The 18,573-nt window shown below is 39.2% G+C and overlaps 1 long non-coding RNA gene across 4 annotated transcripts in view; it reads right to left on the reverse strand.

The window, feature by feature from the left end:
- LOC118521388 (uncharacterized) overlaps positions 1-18,573 on the reverse strand; it is a 212,601-nt gene that overhangs the window by 118,365 nt on the left and 75,663 nt on the right. For all 4 annotated transcript variants that reach the window (XR_013441817.1, XR_013441818.1, XR_013441819.1 and 1 more), the window contains exons 4-5: positions 8,533-8,598; positions 7,094-7,218 (exon numbers count right to left, since the gene is read on the reverse strand). This is a non-coding gene — a long non-coding RNA (uncharacterized LOC118521388). The remainder of the gene's footprint in view (positions 1-7,093; positions 7,219-8,532; positions 8,599-18,573) is intronic.

An 18,573-nucleotide genomic window follows, 5' to 3' on the forward strand; every position in this document is an offset into this window, starting at 1 on the left:
ATTCCAAGGCGGCTTTGACCATATGCATTAGGGCCTATAAAACCCTAGAAGGCCTGCCTGCTCCCAGACACCTGTCCAATTATCCTGACATCATCTGAAATTTCCACTAATTTGTTATATTAGCAGAGTTTCTTTGGGGATAAGGAATTAATTCTAAAAGATTCCTATTGTAAAAGTGCAAAATGTTATTTGATGTTAATATTTTTCAACCAGCTATCTAGCTGTACGTGGCTGGGAACAGGTGTGTATAAGGGAAGCAGATCCAATTATTTCAGGGCAATGGATATCCCATCCTTCCTGTGGATTGTAATGATGAGGAAAAGATCCAGAGCATGGGGTATTGCTTAAAGGCAAATTTGTGAGGGCTCTGAGGGTGGAGTCCTTAAACAAAGCCATGTGGGAACAGCCATGTTGTACCAGACACTTGGGGATAGTAGGAGAACCATAGAACCACATTTTCCTACTTCACCATTTGATTTCCCATAAGAAGTATTCACAGTATAATAGCATGTTGAACGTTCCAGAAGAAAGCAACAGTTTACAGTACTGTAAGATTTATGCCTTTCCACACTTGATACAATGGGCTGTTTCTTCATATATCTGTGCCTTGCTTTCTGCATTTCTTTTCCTGCTTACCCCAAATTCCTTATCTGCCTAATCCTGCAGCAGCCAGGCATAAAACACAGGACCAGTCAGGACCATTCTACCTGAATGTTAAACAATTCAGACTAAAGGGCAGGAGGAAGCAGAGAGTAGCCATCCTTGTATATTTCTAAAATGAAATGCCATGACTTCCCTTATTGGAAATGTCAAGCCATCCCATGGACTAACATTAGGATCAAAACCAGATGATTATCCTGTTTTTCCCAAGAAAAAATTACACTCTACTTCATTTAAAAGCCAGAATCTAATTTTTATCTTAAAAAAAAAAAAACAGCTCTTTAAAGTAAATATTTCCCCAAAAGAAAACCACCTAATTTACTTGGGTGGAGGGGAGGAAAGAAATAAAAAAGGAAAAGAGAAATAAATTGAGGTTTGTGTGAGGCACAAGTAATTTGAACTCTGGACATGGACATGGATCTTTAACATTAATAATTGTTCTGCTATTCCGGGGGAGAGCAGAGATGAAGCTAGGGTTGAAAACAATTCAGGATTGACCAGAGATGAAAGCACTAATTCCAGTGCGGGTGGGGGATAGGATTCAAAATACTGGAAAGCTTTGTTTTCCTCACCCTGTGTCTTGGAACCGCCAGATCAGAAGTTGGCAACTCTATATTAAACATCATAACAGCTGGGATGAGGAAACTCTTCACAGAAGGGCCACCCCAAAAGTCAGGAATGAAAAAATGCTAGAGGAATAAACACAACAAAATCCCTCAGGAAAATATATCTGGCCACTGGGTGGGTATCAGCCTTGTGTCATACTTGGTATGCACTGGAATTTTCTTCCTTTAAAATAAAGACTACTTTTCCTTCGAGAAAGTTGCCTGTTTTTTAGGTATTCACCCATCTTTCACAGAGAACTTCAATTCTAAGTATATATTGCTCATAAGGCTTTTTAGGGGAAATGTGAGCCCAATCCCTTAACCTAGAGCTTAAAAACATTACATATAATAGTCACTGGACAAGAAAAAAGAGGAAATGCTGAACAATTTCTCCTCTTGGGAGAAACAGGTTGGTTTTCTACAATGTCATTGACCCTGAAGGGCATATAAGACTATAGTAGAAGCACAACAGTTACCCTACCTTCATTCTGCATTGCTTTTCTACCTCTCAGTCTGCTTAAACTCCTTCACCTGGTGCCTCGGCATCTAAAATTCTGTCATGGTTCCCCAAAAATGATAGCCCTTTTTTTTTTTTACCACAGAAAAGCTATTTCTACACAAGAGAAGGTTTGCACTAAATTTGGCCCTAAAAGTTCATAGCTTTGCCTTCACATAATTTATTGACCCTCTTCCCACCCCCTCATGACCTCTTATGCCCATCATGTGGTATGAACACTGAGAACATTTAAAAACTACAAGGTGAGAACCTAACCCATGAGCAGGCACTCAGAAGACCCTGGAAAATAATGTTGAAACACGATCAAAATCAAAGGCAGAAAGAGTATCCAAATAGGCAACAAAAGATTCAGTTCCTTAAATGAGTTTTTTAACATTAAAGAGAAATCCAGAAAAACAAAGATTTCATAATATAATTTGTGCTTTTCCCCCATTGAACAATGAATTCTCTAAGTATATGTAATAAAACACTAGAATGTATTGACTTCAAGTTGCAACATGGGTAGATGTATTTTCTTCTCTATACTAAGGAAGAAATAGATTTCAAGTGTAATACATGACATTTGTGTTAGACTTTTTTTTCTAACTGACTTTAGGGGAATAAGTTACTGGAATATAGCCCCAGAAGACCTCCTCTGGAAACTTTGAAGAATCTAAGCTAGTTATTGGACAGGGCTTCCTGGAAAAACTAGGTGAGAGCTTCTTTAAGCCAGGGACAGGCTACATAGAGTAATATATTTGAACACTGGCTTGGCAGTCAAGCATATTCTGGGTGTGAATTCTGCTTCTACTAGTCACCATATTGGTGATCTCAGGCAAGTTACTTAGCCCCTAGAAGCACGGTTTCTGGGCTATAAAAATGAAGGTAATGCCAACCTCTTCAACAGGGTTGTTGGAAGAATTAAATGAAGTAATGTAAGTATTGGCAAATGAAATGCAAATAATGATAATAATAGTAATAGTAGCTAAAGTGTATCTCATGATTATCAAATGCCAGGCACCGTTACCCAAAATGCAACTTATTATTACTATACTACTGCTATTACTGCTACTGCCATATACATTATTTATCAATATATCCCCAGTACCTAGCACAATGCCTAGCATAACTGGCATTCAGTAAATACTTCTTGAATTGAATTAAATTTCTCAGCATTACTTAGACTCAGACAGGCAAGAAGTGAGCAATCCAGTCAACCAAATGAATTGATTCCATATTCATAATATCTACCAAAAAGCATGACTGTCATTTTTCATTGAATTTACTTGTTGGGTTTTTTTTTTTTTTAATTTGAGTAAACTATATGGAAATTTGGGTAGCATAGACACTAATATTCATGAATGTCTGCAGAAGATAAAACGACAGACCAATTTTGCTTGTAAATACCCTCAATCATGAGTGACCTTAAAGATATGACATGTAGCATTTTGTCATTTTATTGAGAAGCAAATCTGAACCACACACAATAGGAGACCAATATATGAGGACCAGTCCTAAACATGTGTGTGGTGTGTGCCCCAGGAGAGGGCCCATTGAGAAGGAAGCTTTGCCTTTCACTAGATCATTATCACTGTAGTAACTCTCATAAAGCTGTGGAGGAAAGGGCTTCTTTGTGGAATAATAGTCCCACAAAATCGGCCAACACACAGAGCTATGGTAGTATTCACGGATTTGGGAATTCTAAAAGGACCTGGGACAAATTCCTAGTAGATGTCAAGGATATACCATACAGACTGTGATAACTGTGAGAATTAAAATCAGATCACATAAAAGCTATTCAGTTGGAAGACCAAACAAATTCTCAGAAATTCAGCAAAAAATGCTGGTGCAAACTTTCAAAATCCAGTTCATCTTTAACTTATCATTTTTCTAAGTGGGATATGTTCATGATGTCCTGTTTAATTATCTTCAGAAACTTTTTTTAAAACCTTTAGAAAATTTTCACATTTTCTAAAATAGTACAAGCAATCAAATGCCAAGCTCACCATAATAAAATGTACATACATAAAATATGAAATTGCTTTGCATTGTAACATTAACTTAACCATATTACAGAGTAAATATTATGTCCTTTTAACATCATAAGAGTAAACTAATGGCTCAGAAACAACATGTGTGATCTGACTAAATTAGTGTTACTATGGAAACTTGATATTTTCAATTTCCCAACCCTTAAGGTCAATTTCAACACTGCAATATGCTGTTTTCCATTCTGCTGCTATAGTTCAGGACAATAGAAAAGCATGCTGTAAATCAAAGTTATTAAAGACGCTAAACTAAAACTGGGAAATAAAAGTAGGAAAAACTATATTCTTCTCTTAAAAAGTTCAATCCTATGTCATCTATGGTTCATTCCATAACCCAAGTCCTCATCTGGCTTGTCTTTCTTTTTCCCAACAGTTTGCTGGCAGATCCACAAACTCAAAATAAATAGAATTTTTCCACTATCTAATTCTGAATTTGGCAGGGAAACTCAATGATGAATCTATTCCTACCTCAAAAAATGTTTTCTTTTATACATTTCACTCACTCATACTCACTCAAGGCAGTAGACTAGAGAAATAACAACTTTAGTGTCCGTGTGTGTATGCGTGTTGGGACTGGGAAGGGGGTTCTACCATATGTGTCTCAGGAATAAGTCAAAATACAAATCCAATCATAATATCTGAAATTTCAAATAGGAATAATCAGTTTTTTCACCACTTCCCCTCTTGGATTCCTTCCAGGCCATCTGAGGAGAAATCTCATAAGGTTTATCACTATGAAGAGGATATTTCTGCATATCCTGAACAAGTAAACACCCCTCACAACGGCGGGAGGTGCTGCGGGCTGATGGCTGCACTTACCCCCCTCAGCGTAGTTCTTTAAAATACAAATGCTTCACAGCCTACACAGACTTTTAACTAGCTAACTTGCATAGAACTTACAGTAGTAAAATAATTTAAACAATAATTTTTATTATTTCCTTCCCCAGGGACAGGTAAGTGAAGGGTTATTGCCATCTAGACAGCTTTCCCTACTCATTTTTTCTTACTTTTTCAAGTTAAACTTAATCCCAGTGACTCTCTACCTACCAAGTCTACCTTCTATTACAAACCTTTTCAAAAAAGTCTTAAAAGCTCATTCACTTTAATTTGGAATTAATGCCAGGGAAGTGACACAACGTGAACCACCCTGTTTGTTTCACGTAGGTGCCTAGAAACAACGTATAACTTCTATTTGGAAAGAGACAAACCTGGGTTATACATGGACTTTTACTGTGGAATCTGTTAGCATTTCTTTTTCAAGCATCACCTTCAGTTTATGTGAGGAAACTGTCCCCAGGGCATTATTTTAAGGAGATTTGTGAATTTATACTGCATAATGCCTCCAAATTAATTTTACCAAAGCAATTTTGATCATTTCAGTACCTTACTCAAAAATCCTCAGTGATCCTTTTTCTTTCTCCATTGCCTACAGGCTAAAGTTCTAAAAGGCCCTCAACAATCTGGCAGCAATTAGTGCCTAGGACCTCACTTCCTTCCCTCCCTACACAGACTCTCCCAACCAGGGGAAGGAGCTACTTGTCCAGTGGGTTATAATGTGTGCTGTGGACCAGGGAAAGCTATGTACTGTATTCTAGCCTCTTTTTTTCCAATGGGAGTTTTACTGAAGTTATTCTGTTCTTTCTCCACAATTCCACGTTGGTTGTGTTATAAGTGGACCCCTTAGATCATAACTGTGAAGAATGGTATCCACACCTGATGGAGAGGAAAGGACAACCCAGAGATCCTGGACTTGCAGCTGATTTGGACTTTGGATTGTCTCTCTTTAGAAAGAGGTTGTAAATGCATGTAACAGTGTATCGATAGGGAGGAATATATGTATGGATGTTGAGCAGCCAGAGAAAGACTGTAGAGGACTCTGTGGGTGCCTCCCAAACATATCACCCACTCCTTTCTGTAGAGCAACCATTCTGTTTGAGTGGCAGCAAACCACATCTCCACCACAAATTAGGTGGACCCTAATTTGTCTAAGCTAGTCATTGTTATCCTGTCCCCGTTGAAACAAACATTGGCATAACCCAAACCCAAGTAATTCAGTCGCTGTTATTCTCCTGGCCACTGTGATTGGCTTAAGGATGGTGCAATCCCAGCAAATCTGAGAACTTTTTTCAATGGCTAAAAGAGGCAACTCTCTTCTCCTGGATATGAACAAGGAATCATATAGGCTACATGTGGTAATCAGACTTTAAGATGGCCCCCAATGATTCCAGCCTCCTGATATTCACATTTTTGTATAATACCCCTCTCACTGTGTCCCCAAGTTGGTCTGTATGACCAATAGAATAGGGAAGAAGTGATGGTATATAATTTCTGAGATTATGTTATAAAATACTGGGTTCTTTCTCCTCCTTTTCCCTCTCCTTATCCCTTTCCCTCTCTCTCTCTCTCATCACTTGCTCTGGGGGAAACCAATTGCTATTTCATGGAAACCCATACATAAGCCCATATGATAAAGAACAGAAGTTTCCACCTAACAGCCATATGAGTGAACTTAGAAGTATATTCTCCAGCCCCAGTGAAGCCTTAGATGACCACAGCCTGGCTGACATCTTGATTGCTGCCTTGTGAGAGATTCTGAGAGATTCTGAGAGATTCTCTGATAAGCCATGCCTAGATTCCTGTCACACAGAAACTATGAGAGAATAAATGTTTATTGCTTAATCCATAAATTTTGAGGTAATTTGTTATGCAGCAATAGATAACTCATACACTTAAGGAATCATCTTGCAACTAGCAAGAACACCAAGGTGAAGATAAAGAGAGGGCTATGAGGGTCACAGAAAAATGTAGCTACAGCCCTAATTAATGCATCCCTGCAGCCCACTTTACCTCTAGTTCTCTTTAGTTACATACGCCAATAAACAAATGCCCTTTATTTTTAAGCTGGTTTAAGTGAGGTTTCCAATATTTGCAAAGAAAAGTTGGTTAATGCAGAATTTGTTTGAGAGAACTCAATACCTTCAAACGTGACTTCCAAACCACCCTGATCTCTGCCCATTTGCTCATATAGCAGCCCTTTGTCTCTGCGCACTTTATTCTTACCCATTCTTCACCACACTGTTCAAGCCTCACGTTTTCTGATCTGATGACCACTGCAAGAAGGTTTCTAGGCAATCTCAGTTCTGATAGTACTTCTGCTGTCACTTCTGTTCATTTGGCACTTGTCATACATTCTCCCATCTTTGATGAGTATATGTTTATCTAGATTGTAACCTCCTTGAAAGTAAGAACCATTTTTATATACTTTTAATTTCTATGGCACTTACCACAGAAGGCACTTGTTAAATATTGCCTTTTTGACTCCATCAGTCAGGATTTCTTACACAAAAGTGAACTACTTGGCTTGGAATCAGAGATCTTCATTCTAGCAGGTCAGATGCCAAGATATCTACTGTAGCAATAGGGAAAAAAAGAAGAAATGAGGGGGTTGCCATTTTGCTGGCCCACATTTTCTCAATTTCATCCCATGCACACACAATAATGAAGGATTTTAAAGATGCTACTTGGTTCCTGACAACATCATCTCATAAAACTTTCTGCATATTTGAAGAGGATGCCAAGCTGTCCAGGTAAGCCATGGTTATTACATATATTTTTGAAGCATATGTAATATCCATTCTAAACAGCCTGAATTCAGAGTACAACTCCAACCCTTAACAACATTCTGGGCAGCTCCCACAGTTTTGAAATGACTATGTTAAAGACATCCAGTCCAACTTAAATCTTCACTTGCAGTTCCTCCCTTTCTGTAAGTCACACATTTGTGACTAGGGCCTGAAATGGGGAAGGGGACTGATCTTCCCCTTCACCTCTCTCCCCTTTCCTCTAGAGTGGTGGGCTTGAAGGTTGGAGCTTGTAGTAGAAGCAGAGATAGAAAGGGACAAGTATTTGTTTCAGTGCTGCATTGTGTCCTTCTCTTGGCTGATGCTGCTTATTGGCCTCTGGGTGGCAGACATCCCAACACTGGCTCTTCCATGGGGTACGTGTGTGAGGGTTCTTTAGACACTAGTGAGGGACCTCCCTGGGACATGGTCCCCACCTTGTTCTTTTGATACTTCCTCAGTTGCTACCCCTGGCATTACTCTCACAGCCTCTTGTGTAGGGTACTGGCAAGTCAGCTCAAGTCCAGCTACTTTCCATGGAGGCTTCTTGACTCCTGGGAGACCCACACATCACTGCCATGCCACCAGGTAGGTACAGGCTGCTCTGCTGGCTTACTTCTCTCTGCTCCATTATCTTACTTTAATTCTCTGTTCCCTTACTCATACAGCCAACTGAGGTCTGATCATCTGGTTTAATGACTAAGAAATAAGATACCATTATCTTCTTTTCATCCCAATCTCTGCAGATGGTCCTCAGAGCACCCTCAAATGGGGAGCCAGAATACTTTCCACTAGGCCAAAGACTCACAACTTTAACAACATGTCCATCTCCCCTCATCTAGTCAAAAAGTGGATAGGACATGAAGACTGCTTCAGTCTCAGATGATGATGGGCAGGAGGCAGGAAGGAGGTTTCCGGGGGGGAACGGTCAGTTTGTCTGACTCATCAAATCCTGCAGGTGATATCTGGTCCCCAATATTCAGAATAGGTGTACTTTATCCTTAGCTTTGCTCCCAGTTGCCGTTGCCCACTCAACACTCTGAAACCCATGGCAAAGAAAGGGAACTTAGAACTTAGTCTGTTGGGAAAAACTAGATTCTTACCTCTGCTTGTCAGCATGAGCTAGCACAATACTATTATGGTAGTCTTAATCCTCCATATTTTCTCACCTGCAATATGAGGATACTATTTACTTGATTGATCAGCTTCATACACGACACAAGCGAAAAACATAGAATCACATTAATTTTATTCAATATTTATCTTGTGTCTCTGGAAGAGCATTCAGTGGAAAAAATATGCCAGTTTCTTAGCACTGATTTACAATCCCAGCTTGTCATGTATTATGTATAAGGTATTAGGACTCTTGTAAGAATTAAATGTGATCATGCATGAGGAGGGCTTGGCATAGAGCAAGTACTCAATATTATCCATCATTATTATTATCATCTCTGTGACCTTACACAAGTCATTTAAGCTCTCTGAGTCTTCATTTCCTCATTTTTAATTGAGAATAATAATAGAGTTCTGAAGATTCTGTGAAATCATGTTATTTGGAAGCAATTGTAAATTTCTTTGAAAATGTTATATATTGTCTATGAAACAACGACATTGGACCTTTAAAGTATTTTCCTCTTCTAAAATGCTATGCATTTACTATTTGGTATTATGAAGAAGGAAAAGAAAAATGTTCACTTTTCAATAGGGTGTTTTGCAGCAAAAACTGTCTCATTCTACCTATGAACTCACAGTTTCCACAGAGTGTAAGAGACTGCTCTTCCCTTCTATCATACTGTCAATTTTTATCTGTTCCCCAAAATATTTTACCTCCTCAATGTGTACATTTCAAGCACCTTCACATAACTTAAAATGGAAAGGAAATTACTTAAGAGGCAGTGGAAAACTACCAAAGAATCAGCCAATAAAATTTAGTCATAGGGGTAACTTATTCCAATTCCTAACATCTAAGACACTGGTGGGAAATTTTCTTCCTTCCATCCTACTTTCAAATATGAACACTAATCCCATCACAGAGATATTAACTCCACTTTGGAAATTCCAAATCTTACCATATTCCATGACTGTTGAATAAGGTATAAAGTATATTCAAAAACTAAAGCTTCTTTTTAATCTATTTAATTTACGTTCTTTGGCCAATCTGTCAAAAATATCTTGACTGCTCAGCCAACTGAAATTCGAAAGAAACGTAAATCTAAGTGCAATCGTTAAGTACGAAATTGAAACAAACTACTATGTCTGCCTTTAAGGACTAAAATAGTAGTTAATGTATTTTGGCTACTTGAGACATTCAGACTCACAATTATTTCTAATCATTAAGCTTTGAAATCAAAGATTTTCTTGGCAACAGAATCAACTTCAAGTTTGAAAGTTGGAGCCTCGTTGCAAATTTGCAACTGGCTCTATCTATCCGTCAAGCAAAATACCTTTTGAATGGTCTGAACATATTTATATGGCTCTTTATAATTTGAGAAGTGTCTTTTTTACACACTTTTTATTTAATGTATGAGATTCCTTGGGAGAGAAGCAGAGCAGATAAAGAAAATGTGGTTCAGTGAAGGTCAGTGGCTTACTCAAGATCACAGAAACTGGTAAAGCAGAAAGGAAAACATGGGTCCTCCTGATTCCCAGCCCAGGGATCCTCCCACCATAACGGGCTGCTTTAGAAACCCATGGACTTCTGTGAAATCCTAAGAGAACATCTTGCCTATCACCCTGCCACTTATAAGCTAAAATCATGTCAGTTAAAATCAGATACTTAAGATCATGTCCAGCATGGAAAAATGGTTACAACACTTTTCATTTGTTCATTCAGTCATTTGAAAACTATCTGTTGAGGACATACGATGTGTCCAGCATTGTGCTGGCACTTGGAATGCAGTTGTGAATAAACCAGACATGGTTCCTACAGTTTATTCATGGAGATAGATACTATTCACATAATCACACAAGAAATTTATTGCTAATAACCAGAAGTAGGTCCAGAATGAGGACAACATGCTTTGAAAGTGTCTAAAGAGAGACCTAGCCTCATCTGAAACATCAGGGGTGGTTGGGATAGGAGCAAGGGGTGGGGTAATAAGGAGCATCCTAGGCCATTGGAAGGACACGCCAGGCCAAGAGGTTCATGTCCATAGAAGCCCTGAGGCAAGAAGGAAAATCAAACACACTTTATGATAGCAATTTTATTTAAGCAAAGGGAGGAAAGTCTAGCAGGAAATACACCAAATCATTTGTGATGTTTTCTTTTGGAGAGGAATTGGCAATGTTCATTTTCTTATTTATGCTTTATTGAAATGTTCCAAATTTTCTACAATAAAAAAAGAGCTTTGTGATCTTAGGGGAAAGTCAGCCTAAAGAAGTGGGAAGGAGCTGACTAGAATATCTAGCCCCAAAGGTCCCTGTGCGAAAAGGGAAAACAGAGCTCTCTCAGTCACTCCAGGCCAGAAATCCAGGAGCTGAAGTGTGAAGCGGAAAGTAAACAGTACAAGAACATAATTAGCGCTTTGGTGATTTAAAAGGTCCCCAAATACTCAAAATGTATAAAGCTGTGAATGAAAAGGAACAAATGTGTATTGAGCCCTCTTATGGGCCAAGTACTATCCTACACTCTTTATGGCATTTCCTGGGAACAGCAGTGTACAGGTAACAGTGCTTCGTTTCTACAATTTACCCACTGATTGTGTTCCTTTCTCTCACCCTAAACCCTACGAGATGTGTACTATAATCCCATTTCACAAATAAAAATGGAAGTGAGATTTAAAGAGAGGTTAAGTAATTTGCTCAAAGCCAGACATCTATTAGGTCGGAGAGCTGGAATCAAAAGAAAAGTTCTGTTTGACTCCAGAGGACTCCTGTCACCTGTGTAAATGTGATGGAGATTGTTTACATTAAGATTTTCCCATAAGAATTGGGAAAAGGGGGGGCATCTGGGTGGCTCCATCGGTTGGGCGTCTGCCTTCGGCTCAGGTTGTGATCCCAGAGTCCTGGGATCAAGTCCCACATCGGGCTCCTTGCTCAGCGGGCAGTCTGCTTCTCCCTCTGCCTGCTGCTTCCCCTGCTTGTCCTCTCTCTTTCTCTCTCTCTCTGACAAATAAATAAATAAAATCTTAAAAAAAAAAGAATTGGGAAAACATATGATTATGTTGTTTTGTTGCTGGCCAGAGGACAGGATTGTGCTGGCAGGATGGTAAAGCACAATAGTTCTAAACACTTACATAGTGCCAGGGTCTGTTCTAAGCGCATTAGAAATCTTGCCTAATTTAATTCTCATAACAAGCATATGAGGTAGGTACTATTATTATCCCCAATTTGCAGATAAGGAAACTGAGTCCCAGAAAGGTTAAAAAAAAAAACAAGAGTTTGCCCAATATCACACAGAGCTGTCACTTGAAGCAGGAAAGGTGGATCCAGAATCTGTAGGCCTAACCATCAAGCTACACTTCCTTCCTAAATTCTTCTTTTTTTTTAAAGATTTTATTTATTTGAGAGAGAGAGAGCATGCGTGTAAGCAGGGGGAGGGGCCGAAGAGGAGAGAGAGAACCTCCAGCAGACTTGGCACTGAGCATGGTGCTTAAGCGGGGCTGATGCAGGGCCAGTCTCACCACCCTGAGATCATGACCTCAGTGAAACCAAGAGTCAGAAGCTTAACTGAGCCACCCAGGGGCCCCTCCTTACTAAATTCTTAACTGACTCTCTTGGTTCCCTCTACATGTGAGTAATCTACTTCCAAAACTTCCTTCCATCGGCTAGTGAAAGACAAGTTCCTTTAGAGGCTTGAAGCAGGTAGAAAACCACTTTGACACTGATTGTCTTTTGCCTAAAAGTCTGAGACCTAGCCTGCAGGAAAGTGCCCCTGATTCTCAGAATGAAAACTGAACAATAATGTTGAAGCTCTCATTGCCCAAAAGCAGCTTGCTTTGTAAAAACAAAGTGTCCAGCTTTGGTTCTCAAACTGGGGCATACATCAGAATCACTCACAGAACTTGTTAAAATGCAGATTGCCGGGCCCCACCCCCAGAGGTTCTGACGCAGGAGATCTGGGGTGGGGCTTAGAATTTGCATTCTAACAAGTTCCCAGGTGAAGCTGATGTTGCTGGTGGGGAGACTTTGAGAACCCTTGGCACAGCCTAGTGGAAGGCAAGACCATTCTGGGAAGCAAGACTCACAGGACTGTCAGCACCTTGCACCTAGCCCTGAAACAGAGTTCTTCCATCCTAGCCCCATCCCATTTTCAATAACCTGATTCCAGAGTAAGAGAATGAGATGAAGAAGAAACCATGCCTCTCAAAACTGCAATGAACCAGGACTAGAAGTGTTTGCTGAAAAACAAAAACTGATTTTTAGGTGGTGGAAGTTTCCTTTTTTTTTTTTTTTAATTTTGTTTTATGGTTTCGTTTGGTTTTTATTTGTAAGGGATTCTAATTGCTATGTCATTCAGGTAATTATCTTTAATCTGAAAGTAAAAACAAGACATACCCAAGGTTTTAAATGTTAGAGTTATATTAATCAGCAAACCTGTAGGTTCACCTACAAGTGTACAAAATAAAAATTCCATTTTACTTTTTGAGTTACAAAGGAAGTCCCCAAACCCAAAATGGTGACTTAAGTAACAACCGAGCGCCCTCTGGTGGGAACGAAATTCTCTGTTGTCCAAAGGCTGCAGGAGTGTTTCCCATGCTTAACAATAACTGAGATTTCCATTACTATTTGAATCCTTTGAAATCGGTGAATGCGTTGTGTATTGAGGACAAATATAAAGAAAAAGACTGACCAGAGGAGAGAGATTTTGGAGAGAACCATTGTGAAAACAGAAGGAAGCTAAATTTTAGATGACATTGATCTAAATCAAATCTGTTACTCCTCAAATTTTTACCCACTAGTTTTAGCTCCACTGATGATTCTTGCATGAATCAATTACTGTGATGATGACAGAAAATATTTTTATTTATATTACAGATTCCAAAGCACCTGAATAACATGTTAATATACATAACTGGGATTCTAGCAAACTCTTGAAATTATCTCAAGTTATAAATAATCTGCTGGTCTCACCTGAAAAGGCCTACAGCTTTTATCGAAGTCATCAGCCCTGTTTCCATTTATTTGACATTTTGTAAAGCTATCTTTTGTATTTTGTAGAGTGTCCTGACCCACTGCATGAATACCTCTGAATTCACAGCACATACCTATAGGTTCAGAGCCAGACGTAAGGGATTCAGCTCAGGACGTCTTGAAAATATTAATCAAGTCCAAGAGGTAATCTCTAGACTTTGCACAGTTGCTAGTAACCACCAACTGGATTATTATAACATGACATCAATGTTTTCTTACCAACCCTTCACCATCAGAAGAGCCGATGAAAATTTTGAATGAATTGTATTTTTTTATATTTTTTTAAGATTTTATTTATTTATTTATTTGTCAGAGAGATAGCGCACAAGCAGGGGGAGCAGCAGGCAGAGGGAGAAGCAGGCTCCTCTCTGAGGAAGGAGCCCAAAGCAGGACTCGATCCCAGGACCCTGGGATCATGACCTGAGCCAAAGGCAGATGCTTAACTGACTGAGCCACCTAGGCATCCCGAATGAATTATATTTTTGAACATAGTAACTGAATTAGACTTATATTTTGCATTTCCTTCCTTTTAGAATTCTAATAATAGTGGCTAGTATTTGATGAATGCAAACTGTGTGCTATTCACAACTTTACTGGATGAATATTCTTGCTATTTTCTTTTTCCAGATCAGGAAACTCAGACTTACTGTGGTTAGAACACTCATCCAAGTACACACAGTTAATAAAAAGCACAGCAGAAACTTAAAGCCAAGAATTTTTTTTTTTTTTTAAGATTTTATTTATTTGACAGAGACAGCGAGAGCAGGAACACAAGCAGGGGGAGTGGGAGAGGGAGAAGCAGGCTTCCAGCAGAGCAGGGAGCCCAAAGCGGGACTCTGGGATCATGACCTGAGCTGAAGGCAGACGCTTAAAAACTGACCACCTAGGTGCCCTAAAGCCAACAATTCTTAACTACAGTCTTAACCAGTAGGGCACGCTACCTCCACCGCATCACACCACACACACACCACGCCCCCCCCCCCCCGCCTTTTTTTAAATCTCTTTGCCTGTAACAAAGAAAAAGACAAGTAGGGACAGAAGTAGTCTTCTCTTTGAGGGTGTCCCTACTACTCTTATCACACATTATCTTTATAAACCTGTTTCTCTATTAGACTCCTTTATATCTATGAGTCAGCACCATCTTCTCAATCCCTTATAATCTAAGCATTTATAACCTTTGGCCTGAGCCACACTCTCAAATGCAATGAATTACCTAATCTTTTTCACTTTCAGTCCCCTCCTCTCCATTCCTGTATCTAGCATGGTGCAGTGTCCTGACTCTTCTATCTGGCTTCAATCTCTCCACCTCTATTTTGTCTCATGCAATACCTCAGATCATTCTTCCCAAAGCATGACTCTGCTAGCATCTTTGCCCAATGCAAAACCCAATGCCCATTATGCACAGAACCCAAAGGCCGTTCATGACCAGGCTCCAAACCACCACTCTAGCCACATCCCCCCATCAGGGTTTAGCAAACTCTTTAGTCACAAACAGGAAGTCTCAGTTGTTCTCAAACAATATCCTGAAAGTGTCCATGTCTTCGCTTAGACATTTCCCTCCCATCATATCCTTAAATGTGAATCTTACCATTCCTTCAGGGCCTTGATCAAATACCACCTTCTTTATGATTCCATCTTTCCCAATTCTGCAAACTAGACATTATTTCTGCTCCTCTGAGTTTTATTTCTACTTCCTCTGTGCCATTTATTATTTCTGGCCTTGTGTTATAGGACAAATCTATGTGGGTGGTTGACAAGTAACTCAAACTTTGCATGACCAAAATTGACATCATCATCTCTCCCGTTCTAAACCTTTCAGAAACCTGGGAGTCATCCTGAATCCTCCTCCCTCATCCTCACCCCTTACAGTAAATCAGGGACCAGACTTTGTACTTCCTGAACATCTCTCACATTTGCTCCCACTTAGTACTCTTATAATGCCCTGGTTTATATCCAACCTCATCGATCATAGAACTATAGCAATTAGTGTCAACTCTGTTCTTGTATCTGATCTTACTTACGTCCTCACATTCATCCTCCACATCACCATAAAAAACATCTCTTGGAAATTCAAAACTCCACACCACTCCCCTGCTTAACTCCATCTATAGTTCTCCACTGCCTATAGAGTATAGTCTAAGATCCACAGCAGAGAAGCTTCCATCCTCTACTCTGCATCCTACTACTTCCACCATCACTCTACAGTCAAGTAACAGCAAACTGATTCCAGTTCCCTGAACACACTGCTATTTTACACTTCTCTGCCCTTTTTCTGCCTGGATTAACCTTCCCTTCAGGCTCCTTTTGCAGGGCTTCTGTGTTGTATTACTCTTGGGGGTCCCATTCACACAGAATACAATTTGTTGTGCCAGCAATAGCCCCTGTCACCCTCAGTCCCTCTTCTGTACTTAATGAAGTCATACCTGTTGTTTTGATTCGGTTCAAAATTCATCTCTCCCAGAAGCTTCCCTGGACTTCTTCAGGAGTGCGTGCCCATGGCTTCAATGATTGCATCTTGGCATATTTTTAAAAAAATCATCTGGTTATGTGTTTGCCTCTCCCATTATCAGTTTTGAGGGCAAAGACCATGACTTATTTATCTCTTTATCAGGAGCTCTGACTCCTAGCCAGTGCCTCACACATTCAATAAATTTTGGTTAAACTGAAATATTATGTTCATGCCATTTCACTTGTAGGAGTGTGACTTGCTAAAGAGGAGGAATCCTGGCTTATAGTATGTATCTTTACATTCTCATAGTCATCATATACAAAGCTGACTGAGTATCAGAATATCCTGGAGAGCTTTTTTTAAATCCGAGTTACTTGGAATTAAGCATATTACAAAGGTGGTATATCACATCATGGTGTGGGGGGGAAGGGTGACAATAGCAACCATTTCTCCAAAAGTGTTAATTTTCACAACATATATATGATATAATGTGATTAATAGTTTGATAATTTGACTGTGATTGGGAGCTAATGCTGAGTGAGGAGAGAAAATGTATATGTGACATAGCCACTTCACTGGAATGGCTGGCTACTCTGTTGGCATGTCCAATATTTATTTACTTGAGTATACATTTGCTCTTATGTTAACTTTGGTATTTGTGATGTGTGCTGTAGGCAACAAAATTGCCAGGTCAAGGCCAAAGATGAAAGAGGAAAATGAGGCTCTGGGGTGAGTGGAATGTAAAGAAAATGAAGTCTGTTTTGTCAGTTTTAATATAATTTATTATTTTTAGCATCTAATAACTAAATACACTTATATTCAAAATTCCTTTATTATTGACATCCCTGCAGCAAAAATAACTTGGTTATTGCCAATCTAAAACTCTTTAACCCCTAATTTCCTTTTTCTACTGAAACAATTGTTTTGATAACATACTTTACATAGTGAAACTATCTTAGGAATGATGCTATTGAGTTATAGCAGAATAGATTATATTTTTAAAAATGGCATTGGGACAACTAGCTGACCAAATGGACCTTAGACTAGAGAAGAAGAAAATCATTAAAAAACATGAACATGACCAAACCTGAATTCATCTTTTTTTCCCAAATCTGACTTTCTTCACACCTTTCTAAGAGAGGTGCAGTTGCTCACACCTCTCAAAAACAGGCATACTATGTTATATGTAACTCTTTTCATGCCTTTTCCCCAATATCCAATGTATCACCTAGTTTTGTTGATTCTACCTCCTAAGCATCTTGTGAATCTTTCCACTCTTCTCCAATGAACTCCCAACACCCCAGTTTAGACCTCCATCATCTCCTAGCTGGATTTCTATAGTAGTCTCCTAAGGAGTCCACCTTCCTATATTCTTGTGCTTTTCCAGTGCATTCTTACAAACCACGTATCAGCCAGAAGAAACAGAGGTGGAAAAACACATCAAATAAATGTAGAAGCATGAACAAAATGATCAAGGCAGAACTCAGCATGGCTCTTTAGGGTACTGAAAATGGTTTGTACGGCTGAAGTCCCCTCTTCTCACAGATACTCAAACTTCCATGAAGTTCCCATGCCAGCCCTTTCTGTTTTTCCTCTCTCTAGGACATCCTTTTCGAAAACTGGAAAAATGAATTTACATCATCCTGTATTCTTCCTAATCTGTTTTTTATGATATGCAGAACTTTCTGCCCTAAGTTTCACAAATAATTTCTTTCAAAGTATTGTCTGCATCTATTTTGAAACTCACAAACCAAATATTTATTGTTTTCTTTCTTGTAGCAACCTTTTCTAGGGGCAGTGAGAATCCAACACTCAGGTTACTTCCTGAGTGTGTGAGAATGGTAGGATAGGAGAAAATATTGGAAAAGAAGAATTAGTTAGTATCTCAAAATGTAATCTGACTATATTTGCATGCCTCCTTGTAAATTTCTCAAGAGAAGACAATCTTTCATATTATCTGAATTCCCCCATAACATATTGCTAATGAATTTATATTAAGTCAAGTCTTCATGGCCATTTTCCCCTATTCTTCATAAGTAAGTAAAATAACAAATGTGAAAACAGCATAGTACCTATACCCAACAGACTCAATTAAAGTTATTGTTGAAAATGAACCCTGGGGCACCTGGGTGGCTCTGTCAGTTAAGCATCTGCCTTCAGCTCAGGTCATGAACCTGGGGTCCTGGGATGAAGCCCCACATCAGGCTCCCTGCTCATTGGGGAGTCTGCTTCTCCCTCTACCCCTCCTCCCCCTCATGCTCTCTCCCTGTCTCTCTCAAATAAATAAAGTAAATCTTTAAAAAAAAAGAATTAAAAAAAAAGAAAAGAAAATGAACCCTAATACTCTAAGTACCATTTCTGAATTTACTTCTTCATCAAAAGGGCTAACGATTTGTGCATATGATGTGGAGAACAAAGGCAAAAGGAAATGTAGATAAAACTAAATTTCCTTATAACCTGAAGCCCATAGACAAATACTGAGACAGTCAGAATATGACATTCCTCCAGGAACTCCAAATCTTAATGTTAATGCTTTGCTAGAGGGAAAAACAACCTTAGCTTG

This window comes from Halichoerus grypus, chromosome 10, assembly GCF_964656455.1.
Source record: "Halichoerus grypus chromosome 10, mHalGry1.hap1.1, whole genome shotgun sequence".
Taxonomy (NCBI): domain Eukaryota; kingdom Metazoa; phylum Chordata; class Mammalia; order Carnivora; family Phocidae; genus Halichoerus; species Halichoerus grypus.